This window comes from Triturus cristatus, chromosome 7 (genome assembly GCF_964204655.1).
Source record: "Triturus cristatus chromosome 7, aTriCri1.1, whole genome shotgun sequence".
Classification (NCBI taxonomy): domain Eukaryota; kingdom Metazoa; phylum Chordata; class Amphibia; order Caudata; family Salamandridae; genus Triturus; species Triturus cristatus.
Window position 1 is genome coordinate 1,095,866,026 of NC_140590.1, and position 25,834 is coordinate 1,095,891,859.

General features: G+C 43.6%; 1 protein-coding gene across 1 annotated transcript in view; it reads right to left on the bottom strand.

The window, feature by feature from the left end:
• Nucleotides 1–4,032: 4,032 nt before the first annotated feature.
• The window catches only part of LOC146811151 (uncharacterized), a 240,504-nt gene continuing 218,702 nt past the window's right edge, over nt 4,033–25,834 (bottom strand). The window contains exon 9 of the mRNA XM_085618216.1: nt 4,033–4,228. The gene's annotated coding sequence lies outside the window, so the exon portion shown is untranslated. The remainder of the gene's footprint in view (nt 4,229–25,834) is intronic.

Here is a 25,834-nt window from a genome sequence, read left to right on the forward strand (position 1 = left end):
TAGGGCAAAACAGGTCAACCAACCACTAGGTGCTCTGGATCACTAACACGTCAACTAAAGCTCAATTTTTATTCTTTTTTAATATTATTCCTTTCTGACTAATAAATTACTTCCTACCTGAACTGAGGTAAGTTTAACTCACACTTTTCACTATCTACCTATCACTTAAGGCTTCCTAAACCAAACAGTCTCCCTCCTGGTGGAGGACAACAGATTACCTGGAGAACCCAGGTGATTAAGACCCGATAATGACACTGCTCATCTAATTGAAGGAACGGGGTATAAACATAAACTGCACCCTTGACGGAGACATTTTGACTCTGGAAAACTGACACACGTGATTTATTCCCTTTGATTGTGACTTAACCACCCATTAAACAGCAGAACCCTGATGTTGTTGTGGTGGCCATTAAACAGTAACTTTATGGGGCACATGCATCAATGTAGACTTTTGCGGTTCCTTAATTGCGAATATTAAGGAATCGCAATTAAGCAATTGCAAAAGCCAATGCATGTAGGAATCGCTATGAAATTAGCGATTTCTAAACATTCCTTAATTGTGACTCGCAAATTGCGAGTCGCAAATAAGGAATGCCTTCCTATTCATGAATGGGAGATTGCATACGCAATTTGCGAGTACCAATGTTACTCGCAAATTGCGTGTGCAATTTCAAGGGTGCAAGGGAGTCAAAAGGACACCCTGTTGCACCCTGAAATTGACCTGTGCACACATGCTGCGCATACACATGCCCCAAAAGCATGTGTGAGTGTAACCTACAACTTTGAAAAAAGCACTTTAAGGCATTTTTAAAAGTTTTTGCAAATTACCATCAAGTACAAATTGATGGTAATTTGCGCCCCCATTTAGCAAATTTGCAATTTGCTATTCCATCATGCATTGCATTTAAGGAGTAGCAATTTGTGATTCCTTAAATGCAATCGCAATTTAAGAAATCTAAAAAAAATTGCGATTTCTCAAATTGTGAGAGGCTGACAGTTTAATGCATCGCAGAAGCCCTTATTGCGGATGCAAACGGACGATTTTTTGCGAATCGCACAGTTTGCGCTCGCAAAAATGGTTGATGTTGACGTTACATTATGGTATGGTATGTTATTTATTCTATGTATAGCATGTAGGTAACATCAAGTCAGCGCAAGTCACAAAAATTCATATGATGTTGAATTTATATAACATGGAATTTGTATAATGTCACGTGGTTTAATTTGTATAAAAGGTCACGTCACACCACTTGCCTGATGGCAATGATTATGCAAAATAGGAGGGGGGGCGGGCCGACTGGGCCGGCCACCCACTGGTGGCACAGCTCCTTAAGAGGCCCGAGGAGCAAGCTGGGCGCCCTCTTGCCCCTGGCTCGCTCCCCGCATACCTCGTGTGCCCCACGTTCGGGGCATTTAATTTTCCCCACCCACCAGCCCTAAAATACAAGCTACAAAACAATGCTAGTCGAAGGTACTATGTAAGTTGACTTAGGCCTTTTTTCCCGTTACATGTGTAGGAAGTTGACGTGATTGTATGGTTTTACATAGGCCCCCATTTTTCTCCTTGGTCATATCTGAACTTAGGCCTTTTTCCCGTTTTTTAGCTGTGATTGGTTGTGATCAAATATGGATGTTGTGTGTACTTAGGCCTTTTTCGCGTTATAGCTGTGATTATGTTGTCATTAAAAGTGTAATATTGTGTGTACTTAGGCCTTTTTTCCCATTAGTACAGCATGCTTTGTATTACTATGGTCTGGTTTTAGTTAGTGTAGTTGTCCTTTAGCGAGTTCTTTTCCCTTTTTCCCTAGGTTCATCGTCGTATTTATTAGGGTTGGTCAGGCGGTAATGTCATGATCGGTGAGCAGCAATTTAAGGTCCTGGGGGGGCGTCACCATCCACGGAGGGGGCGGCCCAGGGGGAGGGGCCACTGGTCCCTCCTAGAACTTCAGGGGCAGGAATATCCGCTAGCTGCTTAAGATGCGGGGGAGGGAATCACGCTTTCCTTAGGCTGGTAGCCACCCCGCACATACATCATGACGTCAGCAAATGACGCAGAGTGTAAGGGCCCTCCTTGTTGGTTAAATGGAGTTCACGATGCCGGCGGGTAGGCGGTCCCCTGTCGCACATGCGCACCTGTAGGTAAGGGCGTGGCTAGTAGGACTTGACACCGGTTAGCGACCTTGCCGTCGGGCCAGAAATGTTAGAATGCAAAATTCAGGCAGGATGTTAGATTCGGATAGGAAACACGCTGTATTAGACTTTTGTTAAGGTTAGCCTTTGATATTTGTCTTCAATACTGTAGATCTAATGTTATGAATTTTGCGGTTCTTAACATATTGATGTAATGCTGATATTCATCCTTTATTGTTTTGTATAATAAATACGGCCGGGGGGTCCCTGACCCCCCGCCTTCCAAAGACAACTTGCCTATGTCAATCCTTCAATGTGTGGTGTGGGAAGCTGGGAGGGGAGGGTAGCCAGTCACGGACCATGAAATAGACATTTCTAAGTTTACCTCAAGAGGAAAGGAGGGAACATTCGGAGCAATTTAGAGAACGACCATGTTTTAAGATGTAATTTGTGAAGACATTTGTGATATATGGCATGTTACTGGCAACTGTACTGCTCACTTTTTGAAACTGTTTACAAAACATGTATGTATGCACCAAACGGTTGCTTGAGTTTACACAGTAGTCCAGGCGAAGCACTTTTGAAAAAAACGTAACTCTGTGTCGGACTTTAACTAAATCTATATAAACATTTGTAAAGCTCACGTTCAACCCGAAGGGCATCTCGGAGCTGGGTGACAGATGAGCACTGATGCTTTCCAGACTGGCCGGCTCCATCACCCGCGGAATGCTTGACTTTCAATAGCACTTATCGGTCAGGGTTCTTCCTCGTCTCTACTTTGCAAGCAAACATGTTAGCAAGTGCCTCTGTCGATGCTGCAGCGCCAATGCATGGATGGGGAAAGCGCCTCGTGTTCCTATCTTAGGCAATGTGAAGCGCATGACTTTTAATATGAAAATATAACGTTAGATTTTAATACTTTATGATACAGTGGCAATGCCTTCTTGGTTTTTGTGCTCACTTGTACTGTTTTCTACTTGCAAAAAAGCATTTAATGGTGGCGGTTGTGTTTTTTTGTTGTTGTTCAGCCCATTTTTAGAACCTACTTTAATTTTTCCCGCTCTAATTCATCATCCTGTTCTTATTCCTCTGGTAACAGCTGGATGTTTGAATTTCTTAGCAATAATATGGCAGTGTATATGCTTTTACCTTGCTGTCTACAGATATAATTGAACTATTACCTGTCATGCAGTTGTTATCATAGTGCACACTTGGTAAAAACATATTGTATTCGTATGACGTGCTACATATTGTCATGATCACAAAAGATTTTAATTTGAATATCTAGATTTTGATGAAAATAGGTGTGGTTAATGTCATTCTTTTCTGCATGGTACGGAGACAGTTTAAGCAGTGCCTCTTTTAAGTTTGCTGTTTTAATACACACGTGATAAAAGTGCCTCATCTTGCTTTAGGCACTGTATTTTATCATGAATTCATCTGCTTTATGCCAAGGTCATTATGTTAATCACTTCACTTTAAGAGCTATAACACAATGTTTGTTTTATTTGGCAGTTAGATTTACTCTACTTTAACTAACATATCCACTAATAAACAGTGTGACGGCCAGTCCTATTGGCTGTGCGGTGCAGTTTGAATGTGTTTCCTGGTGTGCAATTGGCTCAGAATCCCCCCAGTAGCTGTGCTAGTATTGTAAAGGTTCTCTGCTCAGTAAGTCCCCAAGTGACCCCAGCAATGTCTGTAGAGCTGAAACTGGCAGAAGAATTCCCGCCTCCACAATAAACAGTGCTGAACAACCATGATGTGTTGGATGGTTTCTTACCACTGATAGTAATATTTTACAAAGTTTGCGTAAAAGTCCAACGTCCGCTCTCAAATGCAGTCTCTGGCTGCTCAGTCTATCCTCCTAGATCTAATAAATGATGGAGTCGAGACAGTGACTGTGATGCTCTTTCTACTTTATTGGAAAAGTGGCACAAGGAATAGCAGAATCACAAGAGGTTCCTAGAGAATAACGTGTTAAGTCGAAGAAAGAGAAATTGATCCCTTGTGTAGAAAGTTGGAAAGGGCCTGTTTCCACCAATCAGCGTTGTTGCAGAATTCATCAAGTAGCATGAAGACCAGGGGCAGTGCTACCCTGCAAGAGAGAAAAACAGACAATGGTGAATAACTTACTACTGTATGAATGAAATGCAAACCCCTCTAAGCAGATCACTGTAAAACCAACTGATGCAGTGATAGCAGACTTCTTTGTGCATGGTGTGTCAACATAAGCTGGCATAATTTTGCCCTTCATCAAGTTGATACATTAGACAGGGAATGACAGTTCAGAGGGGCATTTAACCGGATATCTTAGGAAATGTGTCCTGATCTGAAAATTAATATACCAGCCTTTGTATTTGTTTAGATTGATCGATGGCTTGTAGTGGTAGTGTGCATGCTGCCTACTGAAGAGATTGTCATTTTTAGTTCACGCTCTAGCCCTGTGAATGCACACCTGCAAATGAGTGAACTTTGGGTCGTGTGCACTTATGAAACCGGGTTCTTAGTGTGTTTGACTCAGTTCCCTAATAAACATCATCATTTAGGCTTAACCCAATTAAGGTCGCACACACTTACGGGGGGGAGGGGAGCAAGCACTCGGTTTAACACACATGGAAGTTGCCTTGAGACTCTTCAGTCTATAAGTGGCTTTTTAAAGTGACAGCCCGCTCATAAAAGCGTGTGTTCAGTCCTTCGCAACATTTATGAACAGGGCAGTGTTCTGTCTGTCCCAGCCCTGAAGAGGTTATATTTATTCACAAAACGCCGCCTCACAGTGACACCTCTACCCTGCAGTTTTGCTTACATGAGGTGAGGAAAACGATTGGGCATGTCCAAGCCATATATTGTTCTTGCCTCTGAGCGATAGTCCGCTGTTGACAGCGGGGTGTGTAATCACCTAACATTTGCGTACTAAGATGGGAAGCTGTGTTATTCTCTGAATTAACCAAGCATCGGGGGTGCTGCCTATACGCTCCCTTTTCCCTTTGCTCTAGCCACCCTAGTCAAACACAGCTTCATTTATGATGACACCGTTGTTTCCAACAACAATTTGTGAGGCTCCTAGAGGACACCAATACAACATTGGATACATAAAGAGTATATTCACAAATCCTTTGCAAGATTACTAGAGTCTGTATGTGCACCCCTGCTCCTTAGTTAGGTTTTTATTCATTGTAGCACCACATTGGGCAAGACAGTACCTATCATTGCATGTAGTCAGTGTCTTTTTCTGTTTTTCTGTCGTCCATATTTATGGGCAGAGTCTGGACCTATAACACACCGTCAGAGATTGAGCAATCAAGCTCACAGACGAAGAGTCGTAAGTCAATCTACCTACACACACTGAGCGATCCCCCCAAAAAGTCACTCTCACACTGATCCTGATGAAGACCCCCTGAACCACAAGGGCGACCTAGGGCAAAACAGGTCAACCAACCACTAGGTGCTCTGGATCACTAACACGTCAACTAAAGCTCAATTTTTATTCTTTTTTAATATTATTCCTTTCTGACTAATAAAATACTTCCTACCTGAACTGAGGTAAGTTTAACTCACACTTTTCACTATCTACCTATCACTTAAGGCTTCCTAAACCAAACAGTCTCCCTCCTGGTGGAGGACAACAGATTACCTGGAGAACCCAGGTGATTAAGACCCGATAATGACACTGCTCATCTAACTGAAGGAACGGGGTATAAACATAAACTGCACCCTTGACGGAGACATTTTGACTCTGGAAAACTGACACACGTGATTTATTCCCTTTGATTGTGACTTAACCACCCATTAAACAGCAGAACCCTGATGTTGTTGTGGTGGCCATTAAACAGTAACTTTATGGGGCACATGCATCAATGTAGACTTTTGCGGTTCCTTAATTGCGAATATTAAGGAATCGCAATTAAGCAATTGCAAAAGCCAATGCATGTAGGAATCGCTATGAAATTAGCGATTTCTAAACATTCCTTAATTGTGACTCGCAAATTGCGAGTCGCAAATAAGGAATGCCTTCCTATTCATGAATGGGAGATTGCATACGCAATTTGCGAGTACCAATGTTACTCGCAAATTGCGTGTGCAATTTCAAGGGTGCAAGGGTGTCAAAAGGACACCCTGTTGCACCCTGAAATTGACCTGTGCACACATGCTGCGCATACACATGCCCCAAAAGCATGTGTGAGTGTAACCTACAACTTTGAAAAAAGCACTTTAAGGCATTTTTAAAAGTTTTTGCAAATTACCATCAAGTACAAATTGATGGTAATTTGCGCCCCCATTTAGCAAATTTGCAATTTGCTATTCCATCATGCATTGCATTTAAGGAGTAGCAATTTGTGATTCCTTAAATGCAATCGCAATTTAAGAAATCTAAAAAAAATTGCGATTTCTCAAATTGTGAGAGGCTGACAGTTTAATGCATCGCAGAAGCCCTTATTGCGGATGCAAACGGACGATTTTTTGCGAATCGCACAGTTTGCGCTCGCAAAAATGGTTGATGTTGACGTTACATTATGGTATGGTATGTTATTTATTCTATGTATAGCATGTAGGTAACATCAAGTCAGCGCAAGTCACAAAAATTCATATGATGTTGAATTTATATAACATGGAATTTGTATAATGTCACGTGGTTTAATTTGTATAAAAGGTCACGTCACACCACTTGCCTGATGGCAATGATTATGCAAAATAGGAGATGTCACGACTTGGAACCATTTCTAGCAGGTATAAACAATTTTGTTTTAATTTGATGTTTATTGAACATTTGAAATGATTTATTATTCATTTAGAACAGTGTATATATGTTGTTGTCTTTTTTTATTTTATTGGATGTTTTTAAATATCTGAACAAACTAATTTATTCTGATCAATTTTCTAACAAGACCTAGGCACACAACTAGATAATAAACAGTATGTAATATTATTACAACAATTTGATTCAATCAAGAACGATCCATAATCATGCTGCAGTAGTGTTGCTGTTTCATTAATGCGATTTTCATTAAGCCACAACAGAAACCAGCCAACCCGTGTTTCGTCGCATGTGGAAAGCAATTCCGCGACTTCCTCAGGGCTGAATATTGAAGTCTAAATCTTTGTATTCGCATTGCCGGTGATAATTCCAACCCGACTGGGCCTAAGCAGTATCTGTGCACAGTTAATCTTGAAGGAACGCCGGGCTGCCGGTTCAGAGGTTCTCCGGCATGCCACAGCAGTGTTCTTTAATATGACCAAAGAAGATAGATGTTGACCGCGCTGCTGGTGAAATAGCTCACAGGCTAGCTAGAAAAAAGTCCCAAGGTGCTGGACTCAAGAATTATTATAGTGACCAATGGTGGTGAATTTCGTTAGGTTGAGGGGGAACGTGATTAAAACTGAGATCGCGTCTTTAGGGTAATCCGAAGCGTGTATGCTGTCAACTCCTCACGGCAGTCATCTGTGTTCCGGGTAGTGGACTATATTTGATCTGATCAATGTCTGATGTGAAAGAGTGGTGAAACTCGATTAGTTCATGGAAATTGCCCTGAGATTGGTTAGAGAAATGCTTGCAATCTTTATATTGGCAGTCAGGCCCAAAACAAGATGACTGCTCTTTCTGATGTGACTACCGCAGCCATTCAAACTCAGTTAGCCAGCTCTATGCCTGGGGTCACTGAAAACCACTCTGACAGTTCTGAACAGTATCATACAGCCACGGCCTGTGCAGGGCGTGTTGGTGGGGCGGTGACGTGGTGCAGAGGAGGGGCAGGGTGGGGGGTTGCAAAATGCGGCATATGGCCGATTTCAGGTAAGTTACGAAAACATTTAATAAAACGAATTTCGTTGTGCGCGCTGCATCGCATTGCTGGTATCATAGTTGTGTTTTTCTCATCTCAACCACATTTGGCTGGTGTTAACCTCCAGTTGACAACCAGTTTTTGACCAAATTAAGCCTTTCATCTTTCTCTGCTATATACATCAGAAGTTTTGGTCCTATGGAGAAAGGAGCAGTCTATACATTACTTGTGGAATATAGCTAATTTTCACAGCTTTCTGCAAATGCTAAAGGCAAACCTTTCCATACCATCTGGGCACTTACAAACTGGGACACTTACTAGTTGTGAAAAGAGGCATATATGTTGTAGTTCTGAAACATGTCGACTCTGCCTCTTTATGGATGAGTGAAAATGCACTCTCTTAATCCTTTGGGTGGTGTACAAAGGCAACAATAAAATTAAATATAATGATACCCCAAACAATTTTGTCCTTACCAACACCACCCGCTTTACTACAGTATTTTGCAGGATAATCTAAACTAGATAATGTTGGTGGGTCACTGATATTATGTTGCTCTCACAGCCATAGATCACCACACCTTAACATATAGACGGTATCCATCATTTATTTTAGTTGCACTTTCAACTTTGGGTTGAGCTAAAGGTGGCTTCAGCATTTGCACTGTGTTGCTGCACACTCTTTCCTAAAGTTGGACTTGTGAGTATTAACAAAAACAGTATACTATATTAAAAATTACCATTGGAAAAATGATCTTGCATGACAACTTTCACAGCAATTATTTTAGAACTTCTCAATGTATCCATTTTATACAGCTGTCAGACGTGTCTGGCATAGACATAAGGTTGGCCGGGTGCGTAATAATACTGTGCTAATGATTTGTTTTTGTTAGCTGATGATTTCAATGCCAACATTTCTGGCCTGCTGTGCTGTGATTCCATCTACTGAGGAAGGATGAGAGTGGAACATACTGGCAACCTGATTAAACAACAGAATACATCACCAAGAAAGGTTTATGATGGACTTTATAGATGTGTTTGATATGATTATTTAATTTAAAAGTAAGAGGCATGTTGAGTGTCCTTTAATAGTCTCTGTGGACAAGATTGACAGAATTAACTCTTCAAAATAATTTCCCACTGTATCAATGAACATAACCTTCTGGCAGTCTCCTTCTAACTTCCACATTCACCCCATGCTGATTTACCTTTCCCAAAAATTGAAATAATTATTTGATGTGGCAGAAAGTTATAATGGGAACATAAAGATATGTTCCTAGTAACCTAAAATGTTGACAGGGTATATTCTTGATATAATAAACACCTTCCTTGATGAAGGTGTACAGGAATTTAGTACATTGTAGTCTTGTGTTATTTCTTATAAATCCCCAGTCTCTGCTTTGGAGTTGTTTTTCTTTTAGACAAACTTGGAACCTCAACCTTGCTTGAATGTGGATATATATACACACTGTGCTAAGAATAACAAGAGTGGGAGATTTGATTTTGTCCTGGATCTCACTCCTGTACTTTATCCCCAGCGCCAGAAACAAAAATAATGGGGCTTTTCCTCAAGTGTATATTATGCTGCAAGAAACTCACCATTGTTGCTCACTGTCCGCACTTTTATGCATTAGCTACAGACCGGGTCAGATTAGGACCAAAAAGAGGCCCGGGCAACAAAATAAAAGTGACACGCAAAGCGAATCAGATAGATAAAATATAGTGCCACCTTTGGAAATCATGCCAGTTTTGAACTTGTAACGTCATGCTGTATGGGTATTTTGCAAGGTATTGGACACTGCATGCATTTGTGTTTGCTATGGGAAATGTTTGTGGTAATATTAGGGACTATAACGTAAAATCCAACACACAGGGCCATAAAACAGGCCCACAAACAGCTACACAGCCTGCCCACATGCTGATCTGTCAATAGGTCAGTCTGACACTGGCAACAGAGCCACTAGTGTGTGCATTAAAATAACACAACTCGCAAAGACTATATGACGTTACAATGCAAACAATTAAAATGCATACTTTTACAACGTGGTTTTTACATCGCAACTACCATTACATTGCATGATTTTACAATCCCTATGATTACAATGCATTTTTAGAAATTAGATTCACAATGCATTCCATTACAATGCATACCATTACAACACATACCATTAATACTTTTAGGGTAACAGTAGGGTAATTGTTAGATAGTGTAAGGGTAAAAATTACTATTCTCACTCCAGTGAGTGCAACAGTAGGGTAAGTGTTGGATAGTGTAGAGGCAAAACTTACTATTCCCATGTAGCCCAAAACCCATACCTACCCTAAAACAACAAAATTCTCCATTACTTACCTTAAAATGCATTGTAATGGCATGCATTGTAATGGTATGCATTGTAATGGCATGTGTTGTAGTGACATGTGTTGTAATGTCTGCGCTGTAATGCATGCAATGTAAATGCAGATTCACTGTAAAGGTAGTGCATTGTAATGACTGTGTTATAATGGTTGTTTCCCCTCTCAAAATGTGCATCAACATTTCTCTCTAGGCAGATTACATTTTGTTATAGTTGGTGTCACCAGGTGCGGGTAACTCATGGTGTCACCCCCTCACGACTTACCGCATGGACCTCCTCCGCTCCGAGTCCGTCAGTGGACACAGTTGGCAAATAACGGGACCATACAGAATCCTTAGTAACGTTTGTAAATGTAGGTCCTATATTTACAAAATGTGCCTGTTAACAACAGTGTGATAATGACTCATTAATCAGGTTGTACAGTGGGCTGCCTGCTGGTCAACAGTTTATTGGAATTTATAATATCATAGGTATGGTACTTTGTACTGGTGTGATGTTCCCACTATCCAGCAACACTATATATCAGTGGTCGAAGTGGAGGTAAAAAAGTAGGGGAACTGTGGGTGGAGAATCAGAGGGCGGGAATAATCCAAGGATTGGATCAGTGGGCGGAGCCCTAGGTGTGGCCAGAATGCGCAAACATCCCAATTTTTTTTATTTGTTTGGTTTCACTGCCCAGTTTTATCAACCAATGGATACACATGAATATTTAAGGTATTAATGAGTTATTGACAGTAAAACGTATTCACAAAGTGGGATATGCTTTGAATCACAGAATGTCCCCAAATACGATAAAATGTGGAAGCACAAGCCATTTGTCTCCGAGCCATGGAGTTTCTGTCATCAGCACTTCTCCCTTTTCCAAAACAGCAGTTCAAACATGAATGGCTAACAATCCTAGTTTGCAAATGTTTTCTAAATAATAATGGCTCTTCCATATTTACCTCATAATGCAAGATCTGCAGCATGATCTGACCATTTAAACTAATAAATTGTTTGTAGCTCAAACGTATCAAAAGTTAATAAAAAATGTGACTTGTGTTGCTGCGGAGTAAATGACAGTTAATAGCTCACTGTTCTATGTTAGGATTTTAACTTATAAACTGCAAGTAACAAAAGGATCTCTCTGACAAAAGCAGTAGCCCACTGGCCTATTTACATTATGTGCACTTTGTGATCTGCATGGTACATGTTCTTTGCAGCAGGTACATTAACCCTCTGAGCTACCTTTCCATGAGCCAAATCTTCCATTAGACAAAATTCCGATCTCTCTCTAGGAAGAACATTAATAACCAGAGTCATCATGACATTTTTATTGTTACTGAAAATTGCTGGAGGCCAGGAAGGAGGCAGCAAGCGCCTTTAAAACCATAACAGACTTGCAAAAATGATGCCTCCATCTAAAGTCAGCACCTGGTGCGGTCACACCAGTTGCACCGCCCTAGAGCTGGCCCTTCTCAAGGGTCCTGTGATCTCAGTGACAGGGTCATTGTTGTTCTAGGGTGTGCTACTTCACAGGCCTGCCCGCAAGACTGGAGGTGAACTTCAGTATGAATAGTGGTGGACAAGCCTTGAAGGTTAACCTACACTTGTCATGCTAGGGTCCACCTTCTGGTGCTACGATACCAGGGATTCTAATGTCTTGCGAAGCCTTCTAAGGTCTAGCATGAGATAGTGCTCTCTCAGGAGAGTGGCCTGGTGGACTGGTTATTAAGGCTGAACCTGGTTCCCCAGTTCCAAATTCAGCAGCTCTGGCCATAGTGCCACATCCTCTCCCCCACTGAACACCATACTGCCCCACTGAGAAAATCTCAGACTGCCTTCAACTACAACCCAATTGTTGCCAGCTATAAACACCTGGATGCGGTTCAATTTAAATTACGCACTGGGCAAGAGCAATATGTGGCCTACAAGTAAAAAGTGACAGCATCCTGGAAAAAGCAAACAATCATAGGGAATGCAAAATTTTGCAAACCATGTGAAATGTAAGCAGGAACAACATGGTTACCTTAACGTTTTTACACTCACTGTTCAGAAATCAGTGAGTGCTTTTGCCTGATAAGTTAAGGTCATAACAACAGGGCCCTGAATGGACCTATTTCAATGACCATTGCTTATATCCTTACAAAACGTAAGCAGTATGGTAAAAAAAGACAACATCCCTAGATGCAGAGCAGCAGTACAAATTTTGTTTTTCAATCGTCACATTGCAGTACCTCCAGGATTGGTGCACTAGTTCCAAGCCCTGGGAAAACAAAGCCAAGACAACAAAAATAGCGCTTCACTGCAAACTCTGTAAAAGTGGCGCTAATGTGTTCGGGTGTGTATAAAATCAATCTGGCCAGTTTGCTACCACTCTGTCTTACTTTATTTAGTTATTTATTTTTCATATTTTTAAACTTTTATTCCCGATGCTGCACTTTGGAATTAAATGTCAGAAAAATACGACATTGATTTTCCAGCAAAAGTGATTTTCTTTTTTGGATCCATTTCACAGGGTAGCAAATAAAAGAAAGGAGAGGAAAGAGAGTGAGAACCCCGTCTTGCAGCCACTGTTTCAGTAAGAGAAGAACTGCCGGGCAAGCAGGCGAGAGGCCTCAGCTTGTTCACAAAGCTGCTGTTCCTGAAAGTCGTCTTCGCAGGCCTTCCGACAGCTCAAAAGATGGGCCCACAATTCGGTGATCAGAGGCAGGCAACCTCGCTCCACACTGCCTTCGCCCTCCCCCTGCGCCCTGCTGGGTGTCACCCCATGTGAGGGTGTCACCCGGTGCGGTCCGCACCCCCCGCACCCCCATAGTGACACCGCTGAGAACATCTAAATGCATTGGCAGGATTAAGAGCTAACTTGATGAAGCACTTGACAAGCTGACTGAGTAAGGTGACCAATGGATCAGCCTCGCTGGTCTCGTATCGTCAATATTAGGATGGTAGTACTAGGTTCTTTTAGTGTTTTGATAACTTGAGGTCTTTAGTAATAAAACTGATATGGGCAGGAGAACATTCCTGGGAAAAATGGAGTACACTCATTCTGCATTATTTAGACGGGTGATTTGGGGGGGCGTGTACAAGATGGCGAACGGGATGGTCACTTAGACGCGGGGGAGGAGTATGTTTTGTGACAGGAGGGTGGCCACTAGATGGCAGGCTGGAACCAATGAAGGAACCGGTTGATGGTTGGCCGGGACCACGATGATACTGAGGCATCCGGCTGTGCCCAGCCACACTGTAAAGAGGAGGAGATCCAGGTGGAGGGTAGAGGTGGCAGATTGGGCTTTCTGACAGGTGTACCCTCATCCCTGGGGAATGTGGTGGTCGGCGCACGCTGTGCTGCGGAGCACAACCAAGGAAATCCTTCACCCAGCAGGGAACGCCAGTAGTGGTCGATGCGGGCTTGCCGGCTTAATGAGGCTCCTGCAGGGAAAGTGATGGAGATGGTGACAGAAGGAGCAGACCACCTCCCCGATAGAGTCTGAGTGTAGCATGAGGTGGCTGCAGAAGGTGGGGGCTCTGCTGAAGCCCAGAGGAAAGTGTCTAATTGTTTTTTGCCCTGCTTGCCCTATGGCTGTCCTGCATAACCCGTCACTGGATTCTATCCCCCTCTCAGCTGCCTGGAGGATTGGGGACGCATAGTTACTGTTGCCTGCCCACTGGTCATTCAGGACATCTCCTCCCAATACCTGGTGAGACAGCAAATTGTGAGGTGCGGTGCTGCATATACCCTGAAGTACCTGGGCTGGCCTGCTGCCTATGGGGCTATATGTACCAACATGTCATCATAGTCACAGAGATTGTAGCTGCAGTTTGGCCCCCCCTTGTGTGCCACAGGACTGAGGGGGGACTTTTATACCCCTAATAATGCAGGTTGTTCTAGCTAGATCTGTATTCCTGGACTCACTAACTATCCTTCGCAAATAGCTAAAGCCCAGTAAGGGAGAGGTGGTGATATCTCACAGGCCCAGGCTGTGGTGGAACTGTCATTGTCCCTGGTTGAGCTCCATTTTCACAGAAGTTCTCAGAACTGCTGGCGGTGGTCAGCAGCCTGAAGTCCTCCATTGAACCAAAACTGGACTCTTTTATAATTGATATGGTGCTTTTGAAGGATGATCATAAAAAACTGAAAGACTGAGTGCAGCATGTGGAGCAGGCACTGGAGATAGCCCAGCCCACGGTCACAGATCATCAAGCACAGATAGAGTTGCTGCAGAAGTAGGTGGCACAACCACCGGCCCGAGCAGATGATTTTGAATGATGCTCACAATGGAATAATATCAGGGTAGGTGTTCTGCTGGAGGGGGCAGAAGAACCAAGCATGGACCTGTACCTATAAACGTGGCCACCCTCTAGCATCAGGCACCTCTGAGACCGGTGGTAGCATTCTTGTGCTGAAGGCCCTGGATGCTGCAGAACAGCAGGATCACTATTTTCCCAGATTACACTATGGATGTCCGCAAGCTGCATGATGCATTTTGTGAAGTGAATCACTGGCTCCGCACACTGAAAACCACGTACACGTTGTTGCTTCCAGCAAGGTTGAGGGTGGTATCTGACACTTAGACATTGTTTTTCACCACTTCTGAGGAAACGTGGTCTTGGCTTGAGTCTAGGGAGGATCAACAATGCACACCTCCATCGGATAATGAAGGTGGCTGGCAGCCCCAGAGGTGCATGAGATGAGCCACTAAAAAAGGTAGCCCGCACGAGGCAGTCCCTCCAAGGCGCAGGCTGGCTTGGGCGTAGTGGAGGTGATAGCAGTGGTGGGACAAACCTTGGCCTTTGACCAGATGTACAGGAACTCTGAGGACCTTAATGAGACTCAGCGAGAAGACAAACTGGTGCTGGAGCTGCCGGAGGAATTGTGGAGTGGTCCGTAGATCACCCCACTGACTGTGGACTTATTTCATTCTACTTGAGTATGGTATATGTCTTCTTTTTCTTCTTCCTTTCTCATTCCATAGCTCTTCCTAACCATTGAGCATGCAGTGCAGTGGCATGCGTGCAAGAGTGGGGATGGGGAGGGATAGAGGCAGTGGTTAAAGGGCAGACACTTGCAGTCCTGCACCAATATTTGTGAGCGAGGGTGTGCTTCGACATAATGATGATAGCGGGAGATGAAGCAGCGGAGGCTTTTGGCTGTGTTTGTATCTGGGATAGATTACCACCAGCAGTGCAGAAGCTCAGCAGTAATAGCCAAATAATTACCAGTGTTAAATGGCTGTGACCGATTGAGGGTGCGCCCAAGGAGTGGGAGTTGTGGGAAACAGTTCCATGATAGTTGAAAGTTTATTTGTTGGTGTTCATTTGCTTTACTGCTTAGGTCCTCTGTGGTCTTGCTCACTTTTTGAATGATAATTTGTAGCGCCATTACTGCACTTAATAGGGAGAACAAGACCTTCAGAGAATACATGGTTTTGATCTTTAATGTGAGGGGCATGGGAAATGTTACTAAGCGTCATAGGATCTATTTCTACTTGCGGAGGCGCACTGCTCAGTTTGCTTTCCCTCAAGAAATTCACTTGATCAAGGAGAAACTTATCAGGCTACGTAAAAGGTGGCGGAGACAGGTGTTGGGCACCACATATTCAGCATGCGCCAGAGGGAGCTACTATGGGTTGCTCTGGGAGTTCCATTTGTTTTCGGGCACACTCTTATTGATCCAAAGGGCCGTTATGTCATTGTAAAGGGTATGGTGGATGGTGAACCCTTCACATTGGTGGTACTGTATGCTCCTAACTTGGGATAACCCATGGTTTTTAACTGGTTCACTCCTGCAATCCTGCAGTCAGCCATGGGTCTGGCATTGTGGTGTGGGGATTTAATTGTGATCAAGACCTGGTACTGGACAGCTTGATTCCCCCAATACCGGCTGCTCAATTGCACATAAACTCCAGACAACTGCAACAGTGGACCCATGAAAAGGCAAGCTGTGGATGTGTGGCATACCCTTTATCTTTGCACCATGACGTTTCCTATTACTCTCATCTAAATGTATTCCACACATGTATTCATTTGATGTATGCTAGTAAGGGACTGAAGCTTGCCTGTACAGGGGCCAAATATTTAGCAGGGACATTATTGGACCCATTGTGGGTAATATTTGGATGGGGCTGAGCTCCATCACTGATACCTAAGTGGTGACTGCAGCCCAGGGTACTAGATGATATACCATACAGGACACAGGTGGTAGAACAGATTACTCAATACATCATGGAAAACAAAGACACAGCTACAAATGTAGGAGTAAAATGGGATGAATTCAAGGTAACGATACAGGGGAATGTATGTCATCACATTTCGGCATTAGGAGGAGTTTTCAACGGGAACTACTCAAGCTGGGGGGTCCACTGAGGGAAGCGGAGTAGCGATAGGAATCAGATCCGGAGTGCCTCTATACACTACAGGACATTAGACACTGCAATGCCTCTCTATCTTCAACTGCAGGTAATTCACAAAAATGCAACATGAACTGGGAGATAAGGATAGCAGTTTACTGGACTGGTTGCTTATCTCTGAGTGACCCCAATTTGTCATATGGGACATCCAAATGGTGAATTCCCAGTTAGCTTCAACAGGGAATGTGAGACATTTTATTCAACAATTTGCTGTGCACAAGTGACAACACACCCCAGCGACATAGTGGCATATCTACGACCCCTTGATATGCCGAGATGTGACCCGCTCTTGAAACAAGAACTAGATGACTCACTGACACTGGAAGAAATTATCCTGGCTATTAACCAGATAGCTAGAGGGAAAATACCTGGCATGGATCAGTTTCTTCCACATACCGGGCGTGGCATGCCCTGTCTGTTGAAAATGTATAGTGGAGCTAAGAAGCTGGAAGATTGTCAGGCAGCATGAGGGAAGCCTTAATAGAAGTACCCCTGCAACCTGGTAGAGAACCCCTGGAGGTAACATCATATAGACTCCCTCTTTACTCAATCTTATCTATAAGGTATTGAGTAAAGCACAATCCAATGGATTGATGCCTATGGTCCACACAGTAATCCACTTAGACCAGAATGAGTTTATTCCAGGCTGGAACACGTTTTTCAACTTGCATCAGTAATTTGGGATTATGGATTGGGCACACCAGACAAATAATCAGGGATTAGGGGCCTCTCTTGACATAGAGAAGGCGTTTGACACCCTGGATTGGAACTGTATACAGGCAGCCCTGGAAAGCCGGGCCTGGTCCTGGAGTTTTGTAACTGAACACAGGTGTTGTATGAACTCCCCATCTCTACGGTACGCAGTAGGAGGCTCGTTTCTGAGAGTTTCAGGATTGAGAGATGCACCAGTCATGGGTGTCCATGTCCCCCCTGATGTTTACCCTGGCCATGGAGCCACTGGTGTTTATGCTCCATAAGGGGGTGCGTGACTGAGGATATACAGTTGGAGGCCATCCTAACATAGTCTCCATTACACGGATGACATACTAAAATATTTGTAAGCGGACTCTTTCATTCTCCCATGTGAATGTCGACTTTAGACACCTTTGACCAAATATCCGGACTGCAAATTAACTGGGGGAAATTATGTCTCTTCCCATTATTGCAGACCCCTGATGCCCCATTGTTATGGAAGTATGACAGAAACTGGTGGAGGGGAACCTGGGAAGGGCATGATCCTCGATGCGACAATCGCTGCCCTTCTGGACACAACAACCTCTATCACTTAGGGTGAGAGATGTCCATTGCTAAAATTTTAGTCCTTCTGTGTCTCCCGTATTTCTTGATAGTGGTGCAGGTGATTTTGAAGAGAGCCTTTTTTGTGGACCTTCAGTGGTTACTGGCCGCCTTGATCTGGACGAATAAAAGGCATAAAGTGAAACTAGAGACGTTATATGCCACACTAGAGGATGTTGGGTTGGAAGCTAGCAGTTACAAGTTCTGTTAAGCCGCAGTCCAACTCCAGAGGCCCCTCCAATGGATACTGGATGAGGCCAACCCAGAACAGCTTCTGACAGGGACTCTGGGGCCTGCTCACCCTTGGAGTGGCTTTTGACTTCTCCCCATACTGCAGTCACCAATATGACAGCGTGGACTTGGAAGATATATATATTTTGGGGCAAACAAAATATTCCTTATATGCCTGGCCTGCCACTCTGGCCCCTCCCACAGAACAGACACTTAACCAGGACCTTCCCGGTGGACTCTTGTACAGCTGTTGGGTTGAAGACCTCAGGGGATATAATAGTGAATGGTAGTATCTGCACTTTCGAACAATTGATGGCCGGAGATGGACTCGATCCAGGGCTGTTCCTTTTGTACTCTGCACTGAGGAGAGTGGTGGGGAACCTGAGGAGATTGGAGGGGAACCCTTCACAGATTGCTGGCCCGCTGGACCTGATGCTGACATTGACTAGAATCAGACAGGCTATCTCACATACATGCAGGGCACTCAAAGATCACAGCACTGATGAGAGGTTCCCAGGGCTCAAGGTCTAGTTGGAGGAGAAATTAAATGTGGAATTACAAGATTCCACATGGAGGAGGTTGGGTTCAATAAAAATGATTATGCCGAACGCAAGGTTTAGATTTACGTAATTCAATTATTTGCACCACACATACCTTTATCCAGACAGAATAGAAAGTGTTTTCCACGGCACTGGGAAGAGGTTTCCTTGATGCCAACAGGTTAATCCACACCTCCTCCAAATGGTATGGCTGTGTCCAACAACTGAGTTCTTCTGGCAGACAGTGTTTGCCTGCGTGTCAGATGCTTTCATGACACTGCTGATGGGTCTCCAAATGTTGACATTGGTATGAGCAAAATGGCATATCACAATGGCATGGAGGAGTGCACTCACCCCTACCATGATTGTGTAGCAAAGGGAAGTGATTCCATGGGCAAATGCAGAGCTATTGGTTTGGATAGATGCTAGAGCACGGGATGGGAGATGTAATGTCAAGGAGCAATGGAATGAGTATTTAGCCAGGCAAAATGTAATTCTTTCCCTCACAGACAATGCTACTACATCTTAGACATAAGGCCGCTTGTTGGCTGTAGCCGTGAGTAATTTACTGCCTATTGGAGTGTTCTAAGGTTCTGACTCCTAATGTACTTTGAGAATGGATGGAGCTGGGCATGAGCGATTGAGCAGAGATGATGGCTTTTTTCATTTTTTTTTCATTTTTGGGATTGTGCTTATCCATTATGTTAATATTGGAATCATAATGGCATGATTGACATGTTCTGATTTTCATGATCCTTATGTTAAGCATCTGCAGGTAATTGTTTTGATGTACAGGCTGCTTGAAACATACTATAACTAAGCTTTAACCTTTGTTTTTTTATTGAATAGCTGCAAAATGTTTCTGGACAAAGCTATACCTCTCTGAAAAGCTCTAAGAAGAGCATAACACTGTGTCAGCAGTTGCTTTTACTCATTTCAGGTTGGCTTGGTTGGTATTTTAGGAATTCAAAACTGTAATACTGTGCCTGGAGTGGTAAAAGACTTGTGTCATTTTGTAGCTCGGCATGGACAGCACTGTGCTAGTCCTATGCTTAAAGACTTTGCTGTAAAAATGGCCATATCTCGGTATGGATGGCAGTGTACTCCTCCCATGCTTAAAGACTTCGAGAGAAAAGCAGACATTTGAGGTGAGCAGATCTAGAGTGTCACTGGTGTTGAGAGTCTTCTATACAGGAGCTGCTTTCCACCTAAACTTGAGAACCACCCAGAGTTCTCTGTTTCATTTCTGCATATATAATATATATATATATATATACACACACACACATACACATACACATATATATATATATATATATATATATATATATATATATATATATATATATATATATATATATATATATATATATATATATATATATATATATATATATATATATATATATATATTATAAATTCACAGAAAAAACCATAGGATTCAGGGACGTTATATTTAGTTGGATATTTCACTCGTACAAAACCAGAGAAATTTGTCTGTTACAGTTAGTGGAGCTAACTCTAACTCGCTCCCCAGCAATTCACTGCTGATGACATCACATATTACATCACTCATGACATAGTCAGTGACATCACTGATGACATCACTGATGACATCTCAAATGACATCACTTATGGCATCATCCAGTGAATGTGTGTTTCTGTAAAATTTAAATATGTTTTAGATATGTTAATGCCAAGGTGTTTTGAAGAATGAGTTGGCGTATAAGTGTCTGGGTGGAGGATTTAATAGGTGTGTAACTGACTGTATAAGTGATTGATTCATTGTGTCTTACTGAATGCATTGGTTAGTGACTAAACTGTGTGAATGTCTGTATGAGTCTGTCTGTTGTTGTGTAAACTGCTACATGGGTTGGTGAGTACCTACATGAGTGTCTTTATGGGTTATTTATTGGTTGCATGAGTATCTGTAGGGGTGCCTCAGTTTTTGTGTGTGTGGGTGGGTGAGGGTGTGTGATTTTCTGGGTGGGTGTATGGGTTCAATAGTGCATGTGGAAATAGCTGTATGGGTGAGTGAGTGTGTGCATGGGTGTGTCAGTGAGTGAATTGATGTCTCAGTGGTACATGTGTGAGTAACTACATATGTAAAAGGCAGTATATGTGAGTCTTGGAGTATATAAATGACTATATGTGAGAGTGAGTGATTGTGAGAGCGGCGGTATAAATGAGTGTGTGCTTGTGTCAGTGATTGTATAAGAGAGTAAGTATATGTTAGTATCTGTATGAATATGTTAGGTAGTGAATGTATAACTGTATAGGTGAGTAAATGGCAGTGTTATTGATTCTTTACATGACTAGCTAGTTGTGCCAATAACTTTATGGATGAGTGGCAGTGTGTGAGTGTCTGTATAGGTGTATGAGTGCATATGATAGTGCTGTATTGATGAGTGACTGCATGTATGAGTGACTGTATGGGTGAATGAATGAATGTGTGTGTATACCTAGGAATTAGTCAGTGGTATGTAGTAACTGATATTGGTTTGTCTATGGTTTCAAAAATGGTAGTCTGTATTTTACAGTGGCTGTACCAAAGCTTATATTAGGGAGTGAGGAGGTGCATGCAATTATCACATGGATGATGTCATCAGTGATGTCATTTGAGATATCATGAGTGATGTCATCAGTAATGTCACTGACCATGTCATGAGTGATGTAATATTTGACGTCATCAGCAGTGCATTGCGGGGGCACAAGTTATAGTTAGCTCTTCTAACTATAACCGCCGAATTTCTCTGGTTTTGTACGAGTGAAATATATAACTAACTATAACATCCCTGAAACCTATGTTTTTTTTCAGTGAGTTTCTAATGTTTTTTAAATGCTAATTTCTAACTATAACGTCTCTGAAACCTATGGTTTTTTTCAATGAATTTCAAAGGTTTTTTAAATGCTAATTTCTAATTAAAATGTTCATTAAACCTATGTTTTTCAGTGATTTTAAATTATTATTCCTTTTTCAAACTGGTAAAACCAGCCGATATCGCCAGTTTTCCAGCAATAGCTTCCGCCAAAAAAATCGCCACAAATGAGATTGACAACTAACGATATGCAGAGTAGGCGTTCCTGTGCAAAAATACCACAAAAACACCACTTCCCGATATTTTCAATGACCAGCCAAATCTGCGATGAGATCCAAAAACAGGCGATAACCAACGTTAGCAGTAAGAATTAAACATCTGCCTTTTACTGGTATAAAGCAGGACGACTACCTACATTGTGAAAGGGAGCCCAGCCCAGAACCAAATCTGAAGAACAAAACATGTCATAGAGCTACTGATCATGCAGCTCTGACACCCAAGAAGGCCACAACCCCTACCACCCACAGGAGCTCCCCCCAGACCACCCCGCCACTACCACTGAGGCAGCGCAGAACAGGACAGCAGGCCTTCCAAAAACGGCATGGCACCTCAGCCACACAATAGCTGAATGTTGGGAGATGTGGCAACTAAGTATGTGTGAAGGACGCAAGTCACTTATCAATAACAATGCACACAATACCAAGTGTAGAGGTGATGTGCTGGACAGACCTCACTATGCAGAGCAGAAACCTCTTCATGTGGACATATGCTGTGGGTGCTTGTAGTGTTGTGGACAGTGGACGCAACAATGATACCTCAGGCAGTGGGGAAGATTTCGGTCATGTAGTTGTGTTGTCCCCCCTGTAAGCGGAAGCAGAGTGGGCTGGTCCAAAGTACGGCACTCCAGCGTAGGAGTGTGAATAAATAGGCCGGGGCTCTAGGCATGGTTCAATTCTGGGAATGCCACAGCAGAGGCCCTCACCCTGCCACGAGGCCGCCAACGTGATCGCCAACCTCCTCCATAAAGGCCCCCTGTGAACCCAGCAGCACAACACCGCAGAATTATGGCTGTACTGACTACTGCCTTCGATGTACAGTGCGGACAGCAGGGCTCACAATTCAGATCAAGTCGCAATTGCAGATGACGCAGTCGAGTAGACAAGAGACATTGCTCACAGTCCGGCCCGCCCGGACACCGCATCATGGCAAGCTGCACACAAAATGAGTGCTTCAGGTGCCACTAACTCTGTGCACAATAAGTCATTGCCACATAGCCTTATTAAGGCAGAATTCATTAGACAAAAGGCATTGTTACTAGTTTGGCCCTCCTGGACCATGCATCCTCGCTGGCTGCGCACACGCTGAATGCTTCTGGTGCCACTAACTGTGCAGTTCAACTCAATGCCACGTGTCTGCGGGCCCTTGTTGACTGCTGCCTCCGGCCTACACTGCGGACAGCAGGGCTTACAATTCACATCGACTCGCGATTGCAGATGAAGCAATCCAGTTGGCAACGCTGGTTGCTTCAGGTGCCACTGGCTCAGTGCACCACAAGTCATCGCCACGTAGCCTTATTAAAGCAGAATTAATTAGACAAAAGACATTGCTACCAGTGCCTCCCGCACACGCATGTTGCTTCAGGTGCCACTAGCTTAGTGCACCACACGTCATCACCAGGTAGCCTTATTAAAGCAGAAATAATTAGACAAGAGACATTGCTACCAGTGCGGCCCGCCCAGACCACGCATCATCTCAAGCTGCACACAAGCTGAATGCTTCTGGTGCCACTAACTGTGAAGCTCACGTGGCTATGGGCCCTTGCTGACCGCTGCCTCTGGCCTACACTGTGGTCATTAGGGCTCACAATTAAAATAGAGTCTTGATACATTAATTACAGAGTCCAGTAGGTAACTAACTATAACGTCCCTAAAACCTACATAATACCCTTTTAGTATCCTTGCTTCAAGAACTTGTTTTATATCAATTATAGCTTTAGTACAATGACCTAATTCATCTTGCAACTCCAAAGGAACACTGAATGGCAGTCTACACTGCAGACAGCAGAGCTCACAATTCGAATTCACTTTTCCTTTATTTATTGCAGAGTGAACTGTACTCTATGTTCTCTGATTTTGTCAAGAAGAAGTCACAAAAAGCATTCCTCGATGTCTGTGCTGACTACGGCCTTGGATCTACACTGCGGACATCAGGGCTCACAATTAAGATCGAGTCACGATTGCAGATGGCGCAATACAATAGGCAGCAGACATTGCTCCCAGTGTGGCCTGCCCGGACCATGCATCATCGCTGGCTGCGCACACACTGAGTGCTTCAGGTAACACTAACTGTGCAGTTCAAGTCAACACCAAGTTGCTGTGGGTCCTTCCTGACTGCTGCCTCCAGCCAATACTGTGGTCAGCAGGGCTCACCATTAAAATTCAGTCTTGATTCAGTAATTTCACAATCCAGTAGGCAACTATTACGTCCCTGAAACCTACACATTTCGACAATGTATTCTATACATATTTCATCTTTTGTTCCATACGCCTACACTGCGGTCAGCAGGGCTCACAATTTGAATTAAACCTTCATTTATTAATTGCAGAGAGAATTGTACTCTATGTCCTCGGATTTTGTCAAGAGGAAGTGACAAAAAGCATTCCTCGATGTCTGTGCTGACTACTACCTTCCATCAACACTATGGACAGCATGGTTCACAATTCAGATTGAGTTATGATTGCAGATGACGCAGCCCAGTAGGCAACAGACAATGCTACCAGTGCAGCCCTCCCGGACCACACATCATCGCTGCCTGTGCATATGCTGAATGATTCTGATGCCCCTATCTCAGTGCACCACAACTCATGGACCCTTTATGATACAATCTTTTGTGTATATTTTCAGATCTGCTGCCCCTACCTCAGTGCACCACAAGTCATGGACCCTTTACGATTGAATCGTTTGTGTATTATTTCACATCTGGTGCCCCTACCTTAGTGCAGCACAAATCATTGACCCTTTATGATTGAATCTCTTTGTGTGATCCAATGATTACTGTTGTACTTTTTGCCAGCACCAACCATTCCCTGAGGTCTGGCTTACACTCACCCCACACGCATCCATCACAGACATTACTGGACATGTGACCCTGGTAATAAAAATGAGTTGAGCGCACATGCCCGTACCCAGTTCCACTATCTTTCTAACTCAGTCTGTGTGTTCATTATGTATGCATGATGCTGGCCCTGGGCCCTACCACATTACATTGTGCTGTGGACAGCGTACGCAACCATGTTACCTCTGACAGTGGAGAACACTTTGGTTATGTAACTTTGTCTCGGTCATTTTTATAAGTACATGTGTATAGACTGGATCATTACAGTATTGCAAGGAGAGTATATAGTGAATTTATAAGTGCTTAGGGATTTGTGGAGTGATTGGATAAGTATATATGTTGGTGCAGCCTAACCCCGAGCACGATTTGGCCCTATTTGGCTGCCCTCCATGTGCCAAAAACTGAAATTTGGACATTGTATGGCCCTGAATTGCTGCAGCTGCAACACTCCACTGAATGTGCAATAAACATTCATATCCACACAGATGTGTCATGTCCACCATCTTTCATGTGTAGAAGTATGGATGGATGTAGGGTCTGTGATTCCCCCTACCTTCCATGTTGGCCATGTTGTGGGACTTGGGTCAGAGGGTGACACATTGGCACTTGCGACCTGGGTGGAGGCAGCACTATAACAGGGACACCCACATCAGTTGATTCCTCATACAGGCCAGGACGGAACCACGCCAATAGCTCCGGAGTGATTCTTCACTCCCTCACGCAAGACTGGCATAAACCAGGCCAGCCCACTCCGCTTACACTTACAGCGAGGGATGACAACACTACATAGTCCAGGTTTTCATTGCAGTGATCTGCTGGTCACAGGTCTATTTGTCAGTACGCCACAGCCACTCCCTCACGGCTGGTTTACACCCACACCCCACCCGTCAAGGACAGGCATTACAGGACATGTGACCCTGCCAATAAAAAAGACCATGCGCATGAGCTCTACGCCATTGCCATTGTATTTCAGACTTGCTGGCACCGGATGCACTACGGCCGACACAGGCACACCGCCATGGGACAGTAACTTTCGGTGCACTGAGGTAGGGGCACCGTAAGTGCAGAGCGGGTGTGCAGCCTGCGATGATGCTCCGTCCCGGCAGTCTGGACAGGTCAGGTTTTGTGTGCCCTGCTGGACCGCAGTGTAGGCCTGAGCCATTGAACAGCAGGGGCCTATT